Here is a 25,567-nt window from a genome sequence, read left to right on the forward strand (position 1 = left end):
ATATGGTATTTTAACTTTCCATTTCTGGCTTAATTCACTTAACAAAATGTCCTCCAGTTCCATCTACATTGCCACAAATGACAGAATTTTATTCTTTCGTAAGACTGAATAAGATTTTATGGTGTATATAAGTCACATTTTCTTTATTCATTTATCTGTTTTTGGACACCTATGTTGATTCCATATCTTGGCTATTGTGAATAGTACTGCCATAAACATGAGGGTACAGGTATCTCTTCAATATACTGATTTATTCTCCTTTGGATAAATACCCGGAAGTGAGATTTCTGAATTATACAGTAGTTCTATTAATATTTTCACCTTTTTGAGGAACCTCCATCCTGTTCTCCATAGTTGTACTTGCTTGCATTCTCATCAGAAGTCTATGAGTTCCCCTTACTCTGCATCCTCACCAGCATTTGCTGTTTATTCTCTTTTTCATAGTAGCCACCCTAACTGGGGTGAGATGTTAACTCATGGTGGTTTTGACTTCCATTTCCTTGATGATTAGGATGTTGTGCAATTTTTCATATATTTGTTGGATATTTGTGTATCTTTTTCTGAGAAATGTTTATTCACATTATTTGATCATTTTTTTAATCAGGGGAATGTTTGGATTTTTGCTGTTGAGGTGCTTGAGTTTCTTATATATTCTGGATAGTAACCCCCTATTGAATAGTTTGCAAATATTTTCTCCCATTCTGTAGGTCATCTATCATTCTGTTGTTTCCTTTGCTGTGCATAAGGTTTATAGTTTGATAGGGTCCCAATTGTTTATTTTTGCTTTCATTGTTTGTGCTTTTGGGTGTTATTCATAAAAATTTTCCCAGACCAATGTCCAGAAATGTTTCCCCTATGTTTTATTACAGTAATTTTATGGTTTCAAATCTTACATTTAGGTCTTTGATTCATTTTGAGTTGATTTTTGCATAGCATGGGAGGTAGAGGTCTAGTTTCATTCTTCTGATATGGATACCCAGTTTTCCCACCATCATTTACTGAAGAGACTTCCTTTCTCCAATTAGTATTTTTGGCGCCTTCTCAAATATCAGTTGGCTGCAGATATGTGGATTAATTTCTGGCTTTTCTAGTCTCCTTCATTGGTCCAGGTATCTGCTTTTTATGCCAGTATCATACTGTTTTGTTTACTACAACTTTGTGGTATATTTTGAAGTCTAGTAGTATGATTGATGCCTTCAGCTTTGTTCTTTTTTGTTCAAGACTATTTTGGCTCTTTGGGGTCTTTTGTGGTTCCAACACATTTTTAGATGTTTGCGTGTGTGTGAAGAATGTCATTGCTATTTTTAGAGAGATTGCATTGAATCTGTAGACTGCTTTGGGTAGAGCTGGAAAATGTAGGGAAATCAGGAAATAGGAAGGGATTTGCTAATGGATACAAAATTTGGCTCAATAGAGGAATAAGTTCTACTCTTCTATACCATTGTAGAATGACTATAGTTAACAATAATATGTTATATAGTTTCAAATAGCTATCAAATATATTATATAGTTTCAAACAGGACATTGAACATTCCCAAAGAAATGATAAATGCTTGAGTTGGTGGATATATAAATTACCCTGGTCAGATTACTATTAACTATATGTATTAAAACATCACTATGTGCCCCATAAATATATGCAATTATTATTTGCAAATTTAAAAAAATATTTTGACCAGCAAATTAATTAAAAAACCTTCCTCAAAATTCAAAAATAGAATGGAAAGACAAGTCTTAAAATTTTCCACTCATATCCTCTGGATGAAAATGTAAAATCAGTGTGCCTCTTTAAGGGATCTTTTGTCAGTGTCTATTACAAGGAAAAAACCAGAATAACTGGGTCAACAGTTATTCTACTTTTAGAAATTTGTATATTCTCACATGTGTGCAAAGAGACATGTATGAGAATGTTCAGTGCAGCACTGTCGATTTTACATTACAAACAGCTAAATGTCTCTCAAAGAGTTATTGGGGAAATAAATCACAGTAAATAGATGTAGTAGAACATTATGCAGCAATTTAAAGAATAATGTGGATATGTAAGTGCTTACGTGGAAAGCATCCAGGTAACACTATTTTAGAATGTCGGCTAGAGAATAGTACATGTGAAAAATTCATATTAAAATGAATTAATATAGTATGATCCAGCAATTTAACATCTGGGTATACAGCCAAAAGAATCAAAAGCAGGGTCCTGGAGAAGTATTTGTACACCATGATCATAAGTTTATTTACAATAAATCCAAAGGTGAAAGCATCCCAAATATCCATTCACAGATGAATGAATAAAAAAAAAGTGGTATACCATTAAAACGGGATATTCAGCCTTTAGGAAGGAGGAAATTCTGACACAAGCTACAACATAGATGAACACTGAGGACACTATGCTAAATAAGATGACCCAGTCGCAAAAAGACAAATACAGTATGCTTCCACATATATGAGGTACTTAGAGTAATCAAAATCATAGAGACAGAAGATAGAATGGTCCTGGCTAGGAGCTGAGAGGAGGGGGAAATGGAGAGTTGTTGTTTTATAGGTATGGACTTTTAGTTTTGCAAAATGAAAAAGTTCTGGAGGTTGGTTGCACAACAGTGTGAACATAATACTGCTGAACTACATACTTAAAGTGGCTAAGATGGCAATTTTATGTTTATTTTATCATAACTTAACATTCTTAATAAAAATATTTATTTGTACAGCAATAATTTTAGAGTTTTAAATTTAGATTTAGTAAATATATATTTGCATGTATCTGCTTCTTAAATATGGATTCACCTTCCTTCTTTATATAAAATCAAATTGGCTTAGAAAGTTGCTTGAATAATGTTCACAATAATGAGAAAGAATATAATATTCACAGCAGTCAATATTAACTAGAGAAGAGCATTGCAAAGGGATGATGCATTATATAGAAGTCAAAGAAGATGTATAAATAGAAGAGAATTTTAAAGAATAAATAGATCATATTTTCTAAGTTTTACGCTGTCTAATGGCATTAAATTACTCTTGACTTTCCCTCTAGGACATAAGATACTATGCTAAAATAGGCTGTATATCTAGAAAAGTTTTTTGTACTGATAAAACCATCTGGACATTAATTTGCCTTGAAATTTCTGTGAGGTGCTGAGGGCAAAACAGCAGATGTCATCAGTAAGCTATACAGAGACAATAATGAAATCATGTCCTAATATATAAAACAAAGAGGGAAAAAAGCATACATACAGAGAGGTTTAAATGCCCTCAAAATATTAATCCAAAGGTGAAGATTATTTGATTGAGCTTTAGATTTTGCATTTATTTCTATAAAATTCACTAAATTGAGAAATATCTATTAACTGGAAACAAGTTGTATGGATTTCTATTGGAAACAAGTTGTATGGATTTCTATTGGAAACAAGTTGTATGGATTTCTATTGGAACACATCCAGAGTGGGCACCCAGTGTGGACATGATTATCATTATTAATGTCACATATTAATTATGACAAATAATCAAATATTTTTAACACCTTTATTTTAAATAAGGCAGTGATTTCCAACTAGGAGTGACTTTGCCACTGAGTGACAATTGTCAAGGCAACATTTTTGGTTGTTACCACTGAGGGATTCTCCTGGGATCTACAGGGTAAAAGCCAAGGATGCTGCAAAACATCCTACAAAGCACAGGACATCTTCCTACAATAAGAATCTCCCAGCCCAAAATGTTAATAGTGCCAAGGTTGAGAAACCATGTTTCAATAAAAATAATGTGCTTAAATTATTTTAAATTGGATGTGATTATAGCACAATCCAGAGTTTTTAAGTTATAAGAATTAGAAAGATTGACATTGTTATAAAAACATAAAACAAGGAAATTTTTTGCAGAATTCCTTCTACAGAAACAATGGGTTACAAAAATGGGTACAGGTCCCATATAGCGCTGATACTTTAGATACATAACTTTGTGCATCTAATCTTTTAGAATACCTTTTAAAATACTCTTTTCTCAATAAATTCATGTGTGTATGTGTGTGTGTGTGTGTGCATATGTGTGTGAGTCAATATACAACTATGATTTTATAGTGAAGAGATACTGTTGCTCTTAAGAGAAATTGGACCCTAAGAAAAGCCTAAAAGAGGCAAAGATTTTTAAAGCCATATAAAATCCACAGCTACTTAGACATAAATATGCAAGAAGTGAGGATGAGATATCTGTAATCCTCAGGGAGAGTTAAAGGACAGTTAACCTTCTAAAGTTAGTGACATGGAAAATTCTGGGAGATAGAATTTAGGCTTTGGACTATCAGATTGAAATCTATCACTTATCTGTATCAGATAAATTTTCAGTGAAAGCTTTAAAATAATGGCGAAAGGTATTGTCATTTTGTCTTCTACATGATGATTAATTTCTATCAATAATACCAAGAATCATAGGGTCTAAAAGGATTGAATTTAGAATTGACTGGTTCCATTCTTCTACTACCATTTCATTGACTTCTACTACACCTATCTGATTGCTATTAATCTTCTTAATATTTTTTCTAAGAATCAAGGAGTATCCAGAAAAATTACCTATATTCTCTTTACAAAGAGTACCTCCTTATGCCAGAGAAACTGGAAGTGCTCTTAAGTATTGTGAGTGAAAAATATCAGAGATAATTCTCAATCAATTTAGAAAGTTTATTTTGCAAAAGTTAAGGACGTGCCTGTGACACAGTCTCAAGGGGTCCTGATGATGTGTGCCTAAGGTGGTTGGGGTACAGCGTGGCGTTATACATTTTAGGGAGACATATATATCAATCGATATACGTAAGATATACACATTGGTTTGGTGTGGAGAGCCAGGACAACTCAAATGTTGGGGGGATGGTAGGGAGGTGTCATCTAGGTCATAGGTAAGTAAGAGACAAATGGTTGCATTCTTTTGAGTCTTTGCTTAGCCTTTTACTAAACACACAATTTACATGTGAGAGCAGGGTAGAGGAAATGTCATTGATGCCTTAGTCTGGCTCAGTGAATCTCCATTTTCACATAAACAATAGGGCAGTGAAAACGATCAGATAACCATTCGTCTCAGGTCAGCAGAGGGATGACTTTGAGTTTTGTCCCTTTGTCCTGCACTTGTGAGGATAAGCTATCAATTTACATTGCCAGACTGAAATTCAACAGAAGTGTTTTAGGGCAAAAACCCTGATGGCCACAAGGAATTTCTTTGCGGGCAAATTGTGAGAGAGGTATGTGGCTTTTTGTATCTTTATAGCTAAGCTATCTTAATTAGGAATATAACAGGAAGCAGGTTTGTCTGACACAGTTCCCAGGTTGACTTTTCCTTTTGGTTTAGTGATCTGGGGGTCTTGAGATTTACTTTCCTTTTACAGTACATCAGCTGGGAGAACATAAAGATTATGTGTATGAGGCATTTGAAACATTGCTAAGTAATATTTTGCCAATTTATCCCATATTATTTTTTTGTGTTAGAACAGTCAATATTTTGTTCTGATAAAAAAAAAGCATCTGACTCTTATTTAACTGTGAGAATCTAAACAAATTTAACACCATTATATAAAATTCTCAGGAAAGAAGGATAGTTGTGGTGAAAATATGTGTTATAATTTTTTTTTTCTGAATTTAGAGTGTAATTTTTCTTTGTTCCTTCTGTTGGTTCAAATTGCATTGACTATCAATGTAGTAAGTTCCTATTACAAACTGGTTTGGGTTTCATGAAGGAGAATTATCCCCAAGAATATGTAACATGATGTACAAAAAAATATGGCTCACAACAAATACGTTCCGAAAGACACCCGCGCTCCCATGCTGAATCAGAATGCTAATGTCCTTTGAGCCACAGCCAAAAATTTTAAGTGTGGTTTTAGTGTACTTTTTTGCAAAGCTCAAAACTTGTTGTCTAAAAAATGCAAGTAAGTATTATAATAAAAGATCAAATGGAAATTGCTATGGGCTGATTCGTGACCCCCAAAATTCATATGTTAAAGCTTTAACCTTCAACGTGACTGTACTGTATTTGGAGATAGTGTTTTCAGGAAGTAATCATGTTTAAATGAAGTCATCAGGGAGGAGCCCTAATTTGATAGCATTAGTGCTCTTATAAGAGAGAAAGAGATACCAGAGCTCTCTACCCTGTGAGAACACATGGAGAAGGCAGCCCTCTATGAGCCAAGAAGAGAGCCTTCACCAGAGCCCAAAAAGCTAGTATCTTGATTACACACTTCCCAGCCTCCAGACTGTGAGAAAATTATTTTCTGTTTTAAACTACCCAGACTAGGGTTTTGTTATGGCAGCCTGAGCTGGTACAGAAATGTGTACAAGTGCCACTGCCGCTTTCCAGATTGAAAATTGAAGGAAATTTTTAGATGTGTATCTAATGAAAGATATTGGACAATAACTTAATACATTATATACAATATAAAGATATTTTAGCAAGGTATGTCACCATGGTCAACATTTTCATAATGTGTACTTTTCAATTTTTTCTTATATGGATCATACTTTTTGGTTTTGTATTTGAAAACTCATTGCCAATTCAGGCATGGTGGTGCACCTGTAGTCCTAAATGCCAGGAAGGCTGAGACAAGAGGATCACTTGAACTCAGGAATTTGAGGTACAATGATCTATAATTGTGAGAACTGTACTCCAGCCAGGGTGACAGAGAGAGACCTTGTCTCTAAAAGAAATAAATAAACTAATTAATTAATTAACTGAAAATAAAAATAAAAACTCACTGCCAAACCCTGTCACCTATATTTTCTCCTATGTTTTCTTCCAGAAGTATTAGAACTTTGAGTTGTACACTAATCAATGATCCATTTTGAGTTAATTTATGTGCAATATATTAAATTTGTGCCTAGATACATTTTCATATGGCTATCCAATAGTTTTAGTATCATTTGTTGAAAAAACTATTCTTTCTAAATTTAATTGTCTTTGCTTCCTTGTTGAAGATTTATTGACTATATTTGTAATCTATTTCTAGGTTCTTTATACTGTTCCATTTGTTTATGTCTCTATTATTTTTCCAATCCCATACAGCCTTGATTATTTTAGCTGTATAGCAAGTCTTGAAATTGGGTTGAGTTTTTCAACTTTATTGCTTTTCCACATTTTAGTATAGCTATTTTAGATCTTTTATCTTTCCATATAAACTTAGACTCCTTTTTTCAATATTATGAAATAGCTTACAGAATTTTGATTGAGGGTGTGTTGCATCTATAAATCAAGTTGGAAAAAAATTATATTACAATATTGAGTTTTCCAGTCCATGAACACAAAATATCTCTCCATTTATTTATATTTCTTTCAATTTCTTTAGAATTTTATAGTTTTCCACATATAGGTTCTATACATACTTTGTTATATTTGTACCTAATTAGTTCATTTTTATGTGCAATTATGAATGGTTATTATAAATTTTGTATTTCAAACTACCACTGTTCATTGCTATAAAGTAAAACAATTGCCTTTCATATAATAACTATGTATCCTGTGACCTCGCTATACTCACAGATTTGTTTCAGGAGGGGTTTGTTTCAGTTTTTTGTTTCATTCTTTGGAATTTTCTACATAGACAATCATGTCATTTGCCAGCAAAGACAGATTTCATCCTTCTTTGAAATCTGTATGCCTTGTATTCATTTCCCTTTCTTGTGTTATTGAATTTGCTAGGACTTCCAGTATGCTATTAAGTAGCAGTAGTAAAACAGGACTTACTTGGCTCATATTAAGATATGGCCAAATATTCAGTTTCTCAATAGTAAGTATGATGCTCACTGTTAGGATTTTTTGTAGATATTCCTTACAAAGATGAAGAAGCTCCCTCTATTCATAGTGTGCTTAGAGTTTTTATTGAGAATGGTTGCTGAATTTTGTAATTCCCTTTTCTGCATCAATTGATATGATCATGTAATTTCCCCCTTTTAGCCTCTTGATGTGGTTTATTACACTAACGGACTTTCAAATGTTGAACCAATTTTGCATATCTGGAATAAATATCGTTTGGTTTTGACATATAATTCTTTTTTAAAAAAAATCATTGTAAATCCTAAATCAGATCACAGAATTGTCCTGTTTTACATTCTGCAACAGCTTTCTAGTGCTATTACTACGTTCTGTTCTCTCTGCCCAGAATATTTTTGCATAAATGGCTCCTTCTCATCCTCAGGCCTCAGATATCTCTTCAGAGGGTACTTTCTTGAATTCCTATCTAAAAATGTCCCCACTTCCAGTTACTCTTTATCACATCACCATGTTCTCTTGTCCTCAGAGCAATATTTAAAATTTAAAAGTTTACTTGTTTGTTTGTCCTATTTGCTTTTTCACTGAGAGTGGAAAAAAATGTCTCTTTCAATCATTTACATATTTTCAGTATCCAATATATATTCTAAATCATAGGAACTAAATAATATTTGTGTTCAGAGATCCTTGGAGGTTCTGTAGCCAAAATCCTCATCTGTTGTTGAAATATCTGCCATAAACATCATAGACAAAGAGTTTCTGCCTACACGACTCCAGTTATGGGAAACCTACTACTTCCCAAGGCAACCCATTTTATCTTTGGACAACGCTGAAATCTCCATTTACCCAGGGTTTTAGTCCTGACCCTTGTGCTATGAAGAACCAATCTACTCACCTGAGAGCCCTTCAAATAATTCAGTTCTCCAAGCCTGGCTTTACTAACTAATCTCTCTAGTTTTCAGTATCTTCACCATCCTAGGTGCTTTCCTTGGAGCACATTCACTGCATTGATTTCCACCTTCAAGTGAAAAGCCAAGAAATAAACCTGGCCCCCAGGAGTGGTCAGAGAAAAGCAAAGTGGAGACCAACACCATCCTTATTTTGGGTTAGTGAATTTCAAAGCATTGTTTCTAACTGCAGCTCCACCTCCATGGTTTATTTTTAAGTAACATCTCATGTGGCACTTTAATAAACATAAAAACTGGGCGTTCTGGCTGAAATGGAGTGGGGGCCAAGAATCTCATTTTCTTAGCCTCTCCCTCAATCTCCACCTCCCCCTAGACAGCCCTTAGGCAAACTCCTCAGAACCCTAAAATCTATTTCTATGCATTCCACCTCAAAGACTTTTCAATTTTGGTATCTGTGCCCAAGGTTGACTCACAGTATGATTATGGACAGGAAAACTCTGGAACACTTTTTAAAGTACATGAGTAACACATGAAAACAAGCTTTTGTAATTAGTCCAATAAAAAAAAAAGAGAAAGAGCAAGAAATAGGAATGCTGAGGGGGTGGAGCAAGATGGCAGAATAGAAGCCTACACCTTCATTTCCCCCATTAGGACACCCCATTTCAACAACTATATGCACACACAAGAACCAAAAATCAGGTAAGCATCACAGTACCTGGTTTTAACTTCATATCATTGAAAGAGGTATTGAAGAGGGTAGGAGAGATTGTCTTGAATCACTGACACCACCGCTTCACCATTCCCCAGAAGCAGCAGGGCAGCACAGAGTCTGTGCACTTTTGGAAGGGCAAGTGTATTAGCCTGTTTTCACACTGCTCATGAAGACATACCTGAGACTGCGCAATTTAAAAAACAAAGAGGTTTAATTGGACTTACAGTACCATATGGCTGGGGAAGCCTCACAATAATGGCGGAAGGCAAAGAAGAGCAAGTCATGTCTTACATGGATGGCAGCAGACAAAGGAGAGAGCTTATGCAGGGGAATTCCTCTTTCTACAACCATCAGATCTTGTGAGACTTATTCACTACCACGAAAACAGCATAGGAAAGACTTGACCCCATGATTCAATTACCTCCCAGTGGGTCCCTCACACAACACACAGGAATTCAAGATGACAGAGACAAAGCATATCAGGGAACCATATCATGTAGTGACTGGGGGACTTTACACTGAACTCAGTGCTGCCCTGTCCTAGAGGAGAATAAAGCTATGCTACCTGTGATCTAGGGAGATACCAGCTGGTGTAGCTAAGAGAGTGCTTTCACCATCCTTCCCCCAACTCCAGGCAGTGATTCCCTATACAACAAATGCAACCACTTCCTTCTGCTTAAGGAGACTAGAGTGAACAATAAAGAGGACTTTGTCCTGCATATTGGATATCAGTCCACCCACAGTAAAATAGGGCACCGTCCTAGTTCCAGGTGGCTCAGCATAGAGAGAAACACTCCATTTGTTTGAGACACAGTAAGATAAAAGAGTTTATTCCAGATAGCCCATAAATTTATTCCCACCAAGTCGGTACCTCTAAGAGTCTGAAAATCTAGTGTTGTTGAGCTTGGGGCACAAGTCCATTCAAATACCTGGAAAGCCTTCTCAACAAGGATAGGCACAAAGAAGCCCAGAGTGTAAAGACTACAATAAATTCCTAACTCTTCAATGCCCTAACACCAACAAACATCTACAAGCATCAACCCCATTTAAAAAAACATGACCTCAGCAAATAAGCTAAATAAAGCACCAGGAACCAATCCTGGAGAAACAGAGATATATGAGAATTCAAAATAGTTGTACTGAGAAAACTCAAAGAAATTCAAGATAACACAGAATTCTACTGGCTAAATTTAACAAAGAGATTAAAATAATTAAATAGAATCAAGCATAAGTTCTAGAGTTGGAAAATGCAACTGAGATGCTTAAGAATACATCGGAGTACCTTAATAGCAGAATTGATCAAGGAAAAGAAAGAACTAGTCAGCTTGAAGACAGGCTCTATGATAATACGCAGTCAGAGAAGACCAAAAGAAAATGAATAAAAAACAATGAGGCACAACTATACAATATAGAAAACAGCCTCAAACTGGCAAATGTAAGAGTTATTAGCCTTAAAGAGGAGGTAGAGAAAGAGATAAGCGTAGAAAGTTCAACAAACAGATAATAGCTGAGAACTCCCCAAACCTAGAGAAAGATATCAACATTCAAGTAAAAGGTTGTAGCAAGCAGATTAAACCCAAAGAAGACTACTGTTGCGGAAAGTCAGGGACTCTGAATGGAGGCACCGGCTGGAGCCACAGCAGAGGAACATAAATTGTGAAGATTTCATGGACATTTATCAGTTCCCAAATAATACTCTTATAATTTCTTATGCCTGTCTTTACTTTAATCTCTTAATCCTGTTATCTTGGTAAGCTGAGAATGTATGTCACCTCAGGACCACTATTGTTAACACTGATTGTAAAACGTGTGCTTGAACAATATGAAATCAGTGCACCCTGAAAAAGAACAGAATAACAGTGATTCTGAGGGAACAAGGGAAGACAACCATAAGGTCTGACTACCTGCTGGGTCGGGCAGAATAGAGCCATATTTTTCTTCTTGTAGAGAGCCTATAAATGGATGTGCAAGTAGGGAAGATATCACTGAATTCTTGTCCTAGCAAGGAATATTAATAATTAATACCCTGGGGAAGGAATGCATTTCTGGGGGGAGGTCTATAAAAGCCACCCTGGGAGTGTCTGCCTCATGCAGTTGAAATAAGGACTGAAATACGCCTTGGTCTCCTGCAGTACCCTCAGGCTTATTAGGGTGGGAAAGAAACCCCACCCGGGTAAATTTGAGGTCAGACTGGTTGTCTGCTCTCAAACCCTGTTTTCTGTTGTTTAAGATGTTTATCAAGACAATATGTGCACAGCTGAACATAGACCCTTATCAGGAGTTTTTGATTTTGTCCTTTGCCTTGTGATCTTTATTGGCCTCAGAAGCACGTGATCTTTGTGACCTACTCCCTGTTTGTACACCCCCTCCCCTTTTGAAGCCCTTAATGAAAACCTGCCGGTTTTGCAGCTCAGGTGGGCATCACGGTCCTATCGATATGTGATGTCACCCTCAGAGGCTCAGCTGTAAAATTCCTCTCTTTGTGCCCTTTCTCTTTATGTCTCAGCAGGCCAACACTTAGGGAAAATGGAAAGAACCTATGTTGAAATATTGGGGGTGGGTTCCCCCAACAGACTACCTCAAGCCATTTAATAATCAAATTATCAAAGGTCAAAGACATAGAAAGGATCCTAAAAGCTGCAAGAGAAAAGAAACAAATAACATACAATGGAGCTCCATATAATTGGCTGCAGACTTTTCAGTGGAAACTTTACAGGCCAGGAGAGAGTGTCATGATGTATTTAAAATGAAGAAAGAAAAAAACTTTTACCCTATAGTAGTATATCTGGTAAAAATATCCTTAAATTATGAAAAAGAAATAATGATCTTTCCAGAAAAACAAAAGCTGAGAAATTTCATCAAAACCAAACTTGTCCTACAAGAAATGCTAGGGAATTATTGCAACTGAAATTAAAGAATGTAAGTGAGCAATAAGAAATCATCCGAAGGAACAAAACACACTGAGAAGAGGAAGCACACATAAAATCACAGGATACTAGCACATACTATGGAAGTTTGTAAACTACTCTTGTCTTAAGTAAAAAGATTAAATGATGAACCAATCAAAAATAATAGCTACAGGAACTTTTCAAGACATAGACAGTACAATAAGACATAAAAAGAAACAACAAAATGTGAAACCATGGGAGAATGAAGTTAAAGTGTAGAGTTTTTATTGTTTCTTTTTGTGTGTGTGTTTGCTTGCTTGTTTGTTTATTCCATCAATGTTAAGTTGTCAACAGTTTAAAATAACGGGCTATAAGATAGTATACATAAGTCTCATGTAAGCTCAAATCAAAACACATACAAAGTATACACAAAAAATAAAAAGCAAGGAATTAAATCATACCACCATAGAAAATCACCTTTTCTAAAAGGAAGATACAGAGGAAAGAAAAAAGAAAGATAAGACCATGAAACAGCCAGAAAATAAATAACAAAATGGAGGGAGTAAGTCCCTACCAATCAATAATAACATTGAATGTAAATGGACTAGACTTTTCCATCAAAGACATAGAGTAGCTGAATGGATGAAAAGACAAGAACAATAATCTGTTGCCTACAAGACACATATTTTACCTGTAAAGAAACATATTGACTGAAAATAAAGGCACGGAAACAGATATTCCATGCCAATGGAAACAACAACAACAAAAAAGAGCCAGAGTAGCTATATTTTTAACAGACAAAATAGATTTCAAGAGAAAAAATTGCAAAAGAGAACAAAGAGTATCATTATATAATGATAAAGGGGTCAATTCAGCAAGAGGATATATTGATTGTAAATGTATATGCACCTAAAACTAGAGCACTTAGATATATAAAGCAAATATTATCAAAGCTAAGCGAGAGACAGACTCAAATACAATAATAGTTATATACTTTTCCACATCCCACTTGCAGCGTTGGACACATCTCCCCAACAGAAAATCAGCAAAGAAACATCCAACTTAATCTGCACTATAGAACAAATGCACCTAATAGATACATTCAGAACATTTTATCCAATGACTGCAGAATACACATTCTTCCCCTCAATACATAAATTATTATCAAGGATAGAACATATATTAGGTAAAAAAAAAAAAAAAAAGTCTTACAACATTGAAAACAATTGAAATAATATGAAACATCTTCTCTGATCATAAACAAATAAAACTAGAATTTAATAACAAGAGGAATTTTGGAAACTATACAAACACATGGATATTAAACAATATGCTCCTGAATGACCAGTGGGTCAATGAAGAAAGTCAGAATGAAATTTAAAAACTTCTTGAAACAAATGATAATGGAAACACAACATATCAAAATCTATGGGATACAGGGAAAGAAGTACTAAGACAGAAAGTTATAGCTATCAGGGCCTACATCAAAAAAGAAGCAAAATTTCAAATAAATAAACCAATGATGTATCTTAAAGAATGAGAAAAAGCAAGAGCAAAACAAATGCAAAGTTAAGAGAAGAAAAGAAATGATAAGGATCAGAGCAGAAATAAATGAATTTGAAATGAAAACAGTAGAAAACAACAATGAAACAAAAGGTTGGGTTTTTGAAAAGAAACAAAATGAGCAAAACTTTAGCCAGATTAGGTAAAATAAAAAGAGAAAGAAGACCCAAAAAACAAACTCAGAAACGAAAAAGGAAACATTACAACTGATATGACAGAAATTCAAACGATCATTAGTGGGTACTACGAACAATCATCTGACAATATATTGGAAACTCTAGCATAAATGGATTAGTTCTTAGACACATACAACCTACCAAGTTTGAACCATGATGAAATCCAAAACCTGCACAGACCAGTAACAAGATCCAAGCCACAGTAAACAGTCTGCCAGCAAAGAAAAGCCCCAACCACATGGCCTCACTGCTAAATTTTACTAAACATTTAAGGAAGAACTAATAATAATCCTACTCAGCCTGTTCTGAGAAATACAGGAGGAAATACTTCCAAACTCATTCTATGATGCCAGTATTACCCTGATACCAAAACAAGACAAAGACACATTTAAAAAAGAAAACTACAGGCAAATATTTCTGATGAATATTGATGTAAAAATTCCCGACAAAATACCAGCAAACCAAATTTGACAATACATTAAAAATATCACTCATTATTACCAAGTGGAATTTATCCCTTGGATACAAGCATGGTTCAGCATTTGCAAATAAATCAATATGATATGTTATATCTACATAACAAAGGGCAAAACCATATGACCATATTAATGGATGCTGAAACAGCATTTGATCACCTTCAATATCACTTCATGATTAAAAACCCTCAGAAAACTATGTATATAAGGAACATACCTCAGCATAATAAAAGACTATATGTGACTGACCCATAGCTAACTATATACGACTGACCCTATCACACTGAATGGGGAAAAATGGAAAGCCTTTTCTCTTAGATCTGGAATATGACAAGGATGTCCACTTTCAGCACTGTTATTCATCATAGTACTGGAAGTCCTATCTAGCTAGAACAATCAGACACCTATTTGTGGCTTTTGTTAAGTAAAAGAACTCAAACAGAATTCCATGCATGTGTGTGTTTGTGTGTATGTGTCTGTGTGTGTGTAAAGGACCATATAACTTATGTTTTGGCAATTCATCTATAGATTTATATTGTACCTTTAAAGGTATTTTTTAATCACAAGCTGGTTATATTGATGAATACGAAAACTAATTCAACTGTAGTGTTTGGGACACTGAACTATAATTTGGTACAATTAAATTAATTTGTAACTGAGAAGGGTATGTTAATATTAATGCTTTATTTTCTCTTTTTCTTGAAATGGGATCTTGCTATGTTGCCCAGGCTGGTTGTGAACTCCTGGAGTAAAGTGATTCACCTCAGGCTTCCGAAGGGTTGAAATTATAGGTGTGTACCACCGTGCTTGGCAAATTTTTTAAAGATCAAAATAATACATAAAGAATACTCCAGTTTCACATAACTTTCTGAGATAAACACTAATTCTAATTTCCTTATCATCCTCCCAGAAATATCTCATCTATGTATATGATGTAAATGTATGTGCTTGTGTGGTGTATGTTTACTGTTATAATTTTTACAAGTATTATATAAGACAGGCATTAAAGACTGAGAAAAATAGAGCAGACCATATATACTGATCATGCTGAGAGGCCTAGAAATATTTTGTGATTTAATAAAAATCAATAGTCATATCATGAGTTTTAGGGAGAAGTCAAAAGGCAGTATAATAGAAAGAATTAATTTAAATAGAGGCATTAGACTATCTCTCCATACCGCCCCACTGATAGTGACAACGGACAGACAAATTCCTAGGCAGGCAGGGATGGGTCCCTGGTAAAACTCAACCTTCAATCCAACTACAGTCTAAAGCCTGAAAACCAAGCTATCAGTTTTCCACCAGTTCCAGATAGAATCCACAGACTAGAGTGAGAACTTCCATTCCCGTCTTATCCACTCTCTCTCAGTTGGTTCTTTCTGAATGATACCTTTCAACCAATTCAATAGTGCCTTTTCCAAGCTCACCCATAAACCAGTCAGCACACACTCCCCCATTCTAAGTCCATAAAAACCCTGAACTTAGCCTCACAGATGGCTACTCCTACCCACTTTCAGGTCCCCTCTTGCTGTTGAGAGCTTCTCTGTCACTCAATAAATCCTACTCTGCCTTACCCCTCTCTGATGTTCATGTACGTTATTCCTCTTTGTTGCAGGACAAGAACCTGGAACTCACTGGGCTGCGAGAGTGAAGGAGCTGTAATGCTCCTGCTCGCCAAGCTGTGGGTGGCTGGTGTAACAGAGTTGCGACACTCCTGCTCACAGAACTACAGGAGTAAAAAAGCTACAATACCACCATCATCACTTTACCCTTTATTTACCTGGTCAAGAAAAGAGAGTTCAAGAAAAGTTCTTAAAGAACTTGACTAACATGGACATTCTGAAGCTGGGGTTCAGAAGGAAAAGAAACTTGGGTTGAAAATCAAGAACCTATTTGTAGTTGTCTTCCTGGAGGGAAAATGAATAAACACTGGCCATGCCCACTCCTGCCCTGTGGCCATGAGCTTTATGTTTTTGTATCAAAATTAAGTTTGAAGTGTTAATATTATTCTGTACTATACTTACAACAATTAGAAAATGACAGAAGAAGCTCTGAAATCCACGAAATATTTTCACCCAGGTGACGGAAAATAAAGATCTGATGTACCTTTTTTGAAGGCATTAACGTGGTTGGGGCTATTTTATCATTATGTCACTACTGTCTAGCTCTTTCAAGGAACTCATTTCACGTGAGTGAATTTTTTTCTAAAGAAATGGAGCCATAATATTTATAGAGCTTTCTTCCCATTTTTCTCTTAATAATATATACTTTGGAGAAATTTTCACATCAATTCATGTACTTCTACCTTATCATTTTTCCTGATTGTTTAATAAACAATTTTATGGTTCTACTATAAGTTATTTAACCAGATGCTTACTGATGACATTTAGGTTGTTTCCCACCAATTATCTTTCATCAATATTTTAATTAATATGTACAAAATGGGTACTTGTCCAAATAAAAATATATCTGTAGGATAATTTCCTGCAAAATAATTATTTATCAAAGGATGGTATTTTTACATTTTGATAGATATTGCTAAATTTTCCTCAATGGAAATTAGGAATTGTTACTTTTGTTATTATTTTTATTTGAATTGGTTTTTTGTCTCATGTTGTTGAATGTATTTGTGTATTTGGTTACCATTTATTTTTAGATAAATGCAAGATACTTTTATCTCAGTTGCATTTTTTTAGGATAAATTAGAGGTACCTATTACCTCTTAGCCAGCCCCAAACTCTATCTCAGAGATCCTGCTCTTACTAAGTGGGCAACAGGCCAGTTATCCCACTTTGTTTGCCATGGTTGATTACTCAAGAGTTGGACAGCTGATTCATGCAGGACCAAACAGATTCTTCTCTGCTTCAGATTGAAATCAGAACTGAAAGGCAATAGCTACTCTCTGTTTGGTCTTTATAGCTTGAAACTACTGTCAAGATGTCTATACAATGATTTCTGCCTTTTGCATCGGGAGGCAAGAAAAGTCAGTCTGCAGAGATGGAGGGAAAAATAAAGCAACTGTGAATTATAAAGCAGAGGTGCAAATCCACTTACCTTCATAACAAAAACAAGAGGTGTAGGAGGGAGGGAGGGAGGGAAGGAGGGAGGGAGGGAGAGAGAGAGAGACCTAGACCTAGACCTAGACCTAGCATAGCAAAAAAGCAAGAAAAATTATTTGGTTTTGGTACAATCTAATGTCTAGGCTTAACTACCTTTGATGCAAAGCTGCAAAAATACCCTGTTTTCTGAGCTACTCCCATGTTCTTATAATAATTCTCTAACAAGAAAATTATTAAGTTGGTTTATAAATTATTAAGCCAGTTTATGTGACTGTATATTACTTACAACTAATAAATTCAGAAACAGACATTGTAATAAATCAAAAGTTTGTTTCCTGACTACTAAGAGGAAAGAACCTTAATATATGATTAGCAATTGTTTCAAAAAATATTCTTAGTCACAAGGTACTAAAAGATTGATATCAATATCCTGAAAAAAGCAATACAAATAAGTCTAAAGCAAGATGATAGAAAAGTAAAAGATAGATACACAAAGTAAAATTAAGTTATATTACTATGCAAACAGTTTTTGCAAGTTCAGTGAATCATTCTATCCTATTCTTTTTCTTCTTTACTCCTAGAGAAATTTGTTTTTATTTGTAAAATGTTCCACAGTTGAGATTTGCCTAGTTAGTTTTTTCAGTATTAGCTGCAATGTTGTACCAGGGTAATAAAAACATCTAATTTACATTTAAAAAGAGAGCATGTGTAGAAAATGTTTCAGTAAGGTCAACAAGAATTCTAATGGGTTGGCTCTTCCTAAGTTGGAAGAAGAAGAAAGGAATCAGTTGGTACAACTAAGTGGAGGGTAGTATCACTTACTGAGATAATGTAGATTAAGAAATGAGAGAACTTGGTCAGGCGTGGTGGCTCACGCCTGTGATCCTAGCACTTTGGGAGGCTGAAGTGGGTGGATCAGAAGGTCAGGAGTTCAAGACCAGCCTGACCAACACAGTGAAATCCCGTCTCTACTAAAAATACAAAACTTAGCTGGGCATGGTGGTGCATGCCTATAATCCCAGCTACTCAGGAGACTGAGGCAGGAGAATCACTTGAACCTGAGAGGCAGAGGTTGCAGTGAGTCAAGATCAAGCCATTGCACTCCAGCGTAGGTGACAGAGTAAGGCTCCGTCTCAAAAAAAAAAAAAAAAGAAAAAAAAAGAGAGAGAGAGAGAACTTGGTTAGGAAGAGGCAAGAATATTGTTTAGAATATGCAAACTATTAATCAGCTCCAGGGACAACCAAGGAAGGCAATTATTGAATAAATGTGTTCAGACTTCTGCAAGGAATTTATGGCAGGATATAAATATTTCAGAACCATGATACAGAGAAGTACAGCTGGGAGCATGAGTAAAACCATATAACTAAATAATCATAACCAGAGTAGTAGAAGAAAAGAGGCCAAGGAGAGAGCCTGGAGAATTTCCATATTTAGAGATCAAGTAATAGAAAGGAGACATTAGAAGTAATTGAGAAAGGATACTGAGTAGGAGGAAATCAAGAAGAAATATACAGAGGTATATAGAATGTGGAATAAAAGACTGGAGAGTGGCAGGGTGGGAGGTGGGTGAGGGATAAGAAATTATTTAGTGGATACAATGTACACTATTCAGGTGATGGCTACACCAAAAGCTCAGACTTCACTACTACACAATATTTCCATGTAACAAAACCGTACTTGTAGCCCTAAATCTGTATAAACACAATGGAGTACTATTCAGCCAAAAAAAAAAAAAAAAAAAAAAATGAGATCCTGTCATTTGCAACATGGGTGGAGCTGGAGAACATTTTGTTAAGTGAAATAAGCCATGCACAAAAGGACAAACTTTGCATGTTCTCACTCATTTGTAGGAGCTAAACATTCAAACAACTAAACTCATGGAGATAGTAGAATGATGGTTACCAGAGCCTTAGGGGGGCATTGGAAAGGGGGAGGAAATAAGAAAAATTAATGGGTACAAAAATATAGTTAGGTACAATGAATAAGTTTTGGTATTTGATAGTGCAACCGGGTGACTATAGTCAGTAATAATTTGTTGTACATTTTTAGAATAACTAAAGGAGTACAATTGGAATCTTCATAACACGAAGAAATGATGAATGCTTGAGAGGATGGATACCGCATTTACCCAAATCTGATTCCTACACATGCTATGGCTGTATCAAGATATCTCATATACACCAAGTATATTCACCTACTATGTATCCACAAACATTAAAAAAGTTTCAAAAGTAAAAAATAAAATAAAGTGTCTTAAAGAGGAATTGTCAATGATAATTAATGTTGCTCCAAAGTCAAGTAAGACAGTAAGAGAACCATGACAATCTGATATGTCTTGACTAGCAGTTCAGGAGAGTTGCTGGACAGAGTCCCAGATGGAGTTAGCTGAGGACAGACTTTAAGTGATGACTTTCAAAAAACAGTGAATATAATCCATACTTTCATATTTTTTGTTTGTTGCTTTTTGAGAAAAATGGAGTACCAATATGTAGCAATAGCTGCAATAAAATATGAGTTGGATAGGTTATTTTGTTGTTTGCTTGTTATTTTTATAACTATGAAACAACTGGTTATGTTACTAGTATTATGAGAATGATGTATAGGAGAGAGAGAGAAAGAAAACAGCAGACAAAAGAGAATAACTACAGGAGCAAAATTGTTGCAAATGAAGTAATTTTGAAAGCCCATGCTAGAATGAGTGCTGTTCTTAGAACAACTAATTGGTTATCCGTTCAAATCTGTGTTATGGGTTCAAATATTTGGTAGATGGGGAAATGCCAGAACTCCTGAAAATGTATTTGATTATTTGGCTGGAATGAGAAGTTAAAAATAGATACAAGGCTACTGGTACCAACACTGCCAGGGAATGTGGAAGAAGGGAAGATCATGTTCAGAATAAGTATCACAGTGCTCTTTTGGATTCTTACAGTGGAACAGTGATGTGTTCGGCTTGGTTGTCATCAGGTAGATGAGAAGCCAAGACACTAGAAGGCTGTGATCTTCTAGAACTTTCCTCCATAGGGCTTAGTACTATACAGAGACATCAATAAAATGATTTAGATTCAAAAGATGTTCTAAGGTTTAGAGCATCTACAAAGTTCTAGATACTGTATTTGATAAAAGTGAAAATGTAACTCAGTAGAAATGATCTATAAAAAGATTTGAGGACAATTCATTACTCAAATAGGAAAAAGCATTGTTAAAAACATTTATGTTCAGATGGATTAAAAATTGAAATATGAAAAAACATAAATGTACAAATTAAACAAAAGTAGATGCACATAATTTTCCAGTGAGGAAAGATTTTCTAAACTAGAGGTAGGCAAAAAATCTTCAAGAAAGTATATAAATTTTACTACCAAAAATTTCTCATTTCTATCCATTAAATCAATCTAGAAATTTAAGTACAAACAATAATCTGAAGGAAACAGAAACATACACATTATATATATATACATATTATACATATGTATATATGTATGTGTATATGTGTGTATATACATATGTGTGTATATATTATAATGTAATATACATATTACATATGTAATATATAAGTATATATAGTATATATTGTATACATATGTACATATATATAACACATATATTACATATACACATATGTACTTGTATAATGTACACTTTGCATATATAATGTATATATACATACATTATATACACATATAGTATATACAATGTATATACACACATATATTTCATATATAATGTATATATGCACACATACAGTGACAGGATTACCAGCTGTATTAAACTTAAGAGACTTTTTAAAGTAGTGCAGTAACAAATAGGCAAATGTAAGAATATGCAAATCAAGCATCTATAAAATGATAATCAAAACTTTTTACTTTAATGTAAATATTTGATATTATTTAACATATAATAAAAATAAATGTTGACTACATGAGGAAATACTCATTTTCACTAATATTCAAAAAAATTGAAAAAATAAATCATGGGTGTTCTTTTTTCCTAGCCATATTACAAAGAGAAAAAAATGAAAATATGCTGCCTTGATATAATTTCTGGGAAATGTGTGCTGTCTTAATTTATTGATGAAAGCAGAAATTAATGTGCAAGGTTTACAGTAAAATTTGACAGCATGCATCAAGATCCCTAAAATAGTTCAATCTTGCATGTCTCCACAGTGAGATCCTTAGGCTTTCAACATAGAGTAGCATGTAGCAATGATGTAAAAACTCGTGATTAAATATGAAACATTCTGAAAGTCCAACAATAAGAGCATCTAGGTAAATTGTAGTACATTCATATAATGAATAGATATGACATTATTAAAATTATATTTATTTAAAATTGCCATCTCAATTCAGTGTGATCTCAGTGCTATAAATGTAAATGTACACTTAGAACGAGGAAGAGGCAGAGGCAGAATGAGACGAAGTTAGCAAAACAAAGGGAGGAGCGTCACAAAATAGTAATAAAAGTGATTTCTGGTTAAATAAAAGTATAATTTTTTCCCTGAATGTCTATATTTTTCAAATATACAATATGTATTAAATAAAATAAATAAGAATAAGCTTTATCAGTCACATATAATATATAAAATCTTTGCAAAAATAGCTAAATGTAAGCAAAGAGTGGTTTCTTTTTTAATTTCCAGTTTGATTTTAGATTCAGGGGGTACATGTGCATGTTTTTTACATTAGTATATTGTGTGACATTGAGGTTTGGGGTACAATTGATCCAGTTACTCAGGAAGTGACCTTAGTATCTAATAGGTAGTTTTTTTAGGCCACATCTACCTTCTTACTTCACCCCTTTGTGTAGCATCCAGTGTTGGTTGTTGCCAGCTTTGTGTCCATGTGGACCCAACGTTGAGATCTCACTTACGAAAGAGAGCATGCAGTATTTGGTTTTCTGTTTCTTCATTAATTCACTTAGGATAATGGCCTCCAGCAGCATCCATGTTGCTGCAAAAGCCCCCAGAAAGTATTTAAAGCACAGATTGTCTTATTAGATTGCTGATAAATCCCCTGTTCAGCTAAGGTATCACCCATCCCCATGCTACCAATGTCAAGGCCAACAAATTAATCCAAACGAATCCAAACTAATCCAAACAATGAGACAGACATGGAAAATTTGCATTTTATATTTTCCAGAGCACAAATTTGTGAGAAGAATTAAAAAGAGCAAAGATGGATCAGGAAAAAATGCATATCATAACAGTCGCAAATCCTGTTAATTTCTTCTTCCCATTGCCTATGGAGATTCAAGACCACTATTGCCATCTCCTTTCTTGTCCCCTAAAAGAAAAGCACATCAAAGTTCTAGGGACCTAAGCAATTTTTTTCAGGTGGCTTTTATGCAATTAGCCTATGGGATTTAGAGATAATATGTTTTTATTTATTTTAATAATGTCCCTTTATTCTGATAAAAGTAACAGTATATCTTTGATGCCTAATGAAAAGGGCTATCCTACTGCCAACTGTCCACAAGCTGTCTATTCATATCTGTGTTGAGCTTTCTGAGGTCCATATCTGAGATACTACAGTCCCTTTGCTTCTTGATTTTAGTTACTCTCTTACTTTGTGTCCTGTTTCATCTCAGGTATCCCTAATTCAGAAGCCTCTTATGAGATTGACCTTCACTCATACTTTCACTTCTGCTTCCTTTTCTAATAAGAACCTAGATCATATTTCATCCTCTAGACTGGATCTTGGATATGTGAAAATGGAGAAAAATGTGTTGAATTAAAATAGACATGTTTATTGTGTAAGAGTTAAGTAAATAAAATTTTGTATTTGGTAATTACTTTTAGAAGAAAAGTTATAGATATATAAACCACTACAGTCAGTGCTATGACTTTGTTGTTCTGCTACACTGCTTCAATTTGAAAGTCAAATCAATTATCAAAAAACTGAGTATATTTAGATATCATAAGATTATGATCAAATTTATTTCAATGATAAGCATCTTGTCAACTGGGAGAAAGGCAGTTATTCCAAACTTGGACACAAATGTTATGGCATGACTCAGATAGATTGTATTATAGATTATGAAAAGTATATAAGAGGAAAAAATGTCCAAAGCATAGTTGCATAAAATCTAATAAATAGAAATATGTCTTGAAAAAAATAGAGCCTAATTAAGAAAAGTTGAGCCTAGGAACAGATCAGGACTAGGCAAACTTAAGAGAGAAAACGACAAGACAAGAGCAAAGGTCAGAATTTACAATTCAAGGAATCTGATAGGCAATTATCTCTTCTTTTTCCTAAAAAGCTCATTGGACTGACAGAAGGAAAATAAAAGTACAAACACATCCATAGCCCTAATAAAGAGCTGAGACATAAGTCATTAGCAAGTATAACACAGGATTTCTGGAAATATAAGGTAGATAGAAGAGAATTAAAAGAAACCCATGAAAAAGTAGGAATTTAAATCCACTCAGTGATCAAAAGGACTTTCTAAATAGTGAATTATTAAACAAAAATCTTATAATCACTTTAGGAACAGAGTGATCGGGATACAAAAGTAGAAGCAGATTTTGATTTTTGTCAGTAGGGTCACTGTGAAAGAACTGCAAACCAGTTGTATCAGATATCAGCACAGCTGCCAATAGCTTTTACCCTTGGGCAGTAAGGTGGCAAATGGACATGAAGTTTGTCAAACAAGTTGTTGGGGCTGGAGATAAAATCAGGCAGAGGCCCAGATTCATTCTGGACACAACAGTATATGTACAGCCCGCACCAAGAAAGTAAACTGCCTCAACATCCTACAGAAAACTGACAATTAGAAAATCTCATGCAACCCTCTCCTTCTCAATAATCAGAATGAAGATTTCTACTATTATGATCTGAATTCATTACTGTAGGAAGAAATTATACTTATGCTGATGATACTTACTCCAGCTGTCGGTAATATTCATTCTAAGTTCTCAATAATAAAGACAGACAATGAAGAATCTACAATATATAAGGAAACCAATGGATGCAATGTAAATATCCAGTTAAAAGAACAAAAGAATGAACCCTTGAAGAAGTAGTTAATACGTAAAATAAAACATAATTGTACGATCGTTATCGTTAGTAATGTTCAATATTCAGAAATATTTAAAAATATTCAAAGTATATTGGGACCCATGGTGCTTCATATACCAAAATAATATGAAAAGATTTTTTACTTATACAATTGGACTTTCTCAGGAGAGTAAGGAAAGTTCAAGCTGGTCTGACTGGCAGGAGCAAACCTGGGTTTGGGTTTTATTATATGTAGGAAGGAGGGGCAGAATGAGGGTGGGTGCCCAGGAATGGTTTGGCATATTTACTGGCTTTTTATTGTGAACAATAATAAAAAATAAAACATATTTCCACTTTTTCCCACCTCTTTTCTCACTTTTTCACTATTCAATTTTGTATTATTCTTTCTTAGTTGTTCCAGTATTTACTTTGTACCTCCAAGCATATTTATAGCTTGGCTATTTGATGAATCAATTGTAAGTCATATATTTTAATCTCTGGCTATAAAGAATGGAGAAAATCTACTCATATATCATACCTCTTCTAATTCCTCCTTCTCTCACTTTCTTTATTAGTTATATTATTTTTACATTGTCATCATAGAAGACATTTAAATTCTGTTCAATAAGAATAATTCACATATTTGTTTCCATCTCTCCCTTTCAGGACATGAATTCAAGGCTGACTACCAGTCCTTTCATCATTGTTTATTCAATTTTCTCCTCTTTGGCTAAGGAACAGTTTTCTTCAAAAAGAGTCTATAGATATTCCATTCCTTTAATTCTCACACATGTAAAAACTATATACATATATCCTTCATAGTTGAATGGTGATTTAGGTGTGCATAACATTTTTAGGCACTTTTGCTGAGAAATTTAGGGACATTACTCCACATCCTACATGCAATTTGTATTTTAAAAAGGATAGCTTGCACTGTTATTTCCCCACTGGTGTTAAACTCACTTTGCCTGGGCACTAAAAATAATTTTCTTAATATTTGACAAAATTATCACTAGACTTGTCTGTTAATCATTCTGCACGAGTTTTTTCTCTAGGATGCA

The sequence above is a fragment of the Piliocolobus tephrosceles genome, chromosome 6 (genome assembly GCF_002776525.5).
Source record: "Piliocolobus tephrosceles isolate RC106 chromosome 6, ASM277652v3, whole genome shotgun sequence".
Taxonomy (NCBI): domain Eukaryota; kingdom Metazoa; phylum Chordata; class Mammalia; order Primates; family Cercopithecidae; genus Piliocolobus; species Piliocolobus tephrosceles.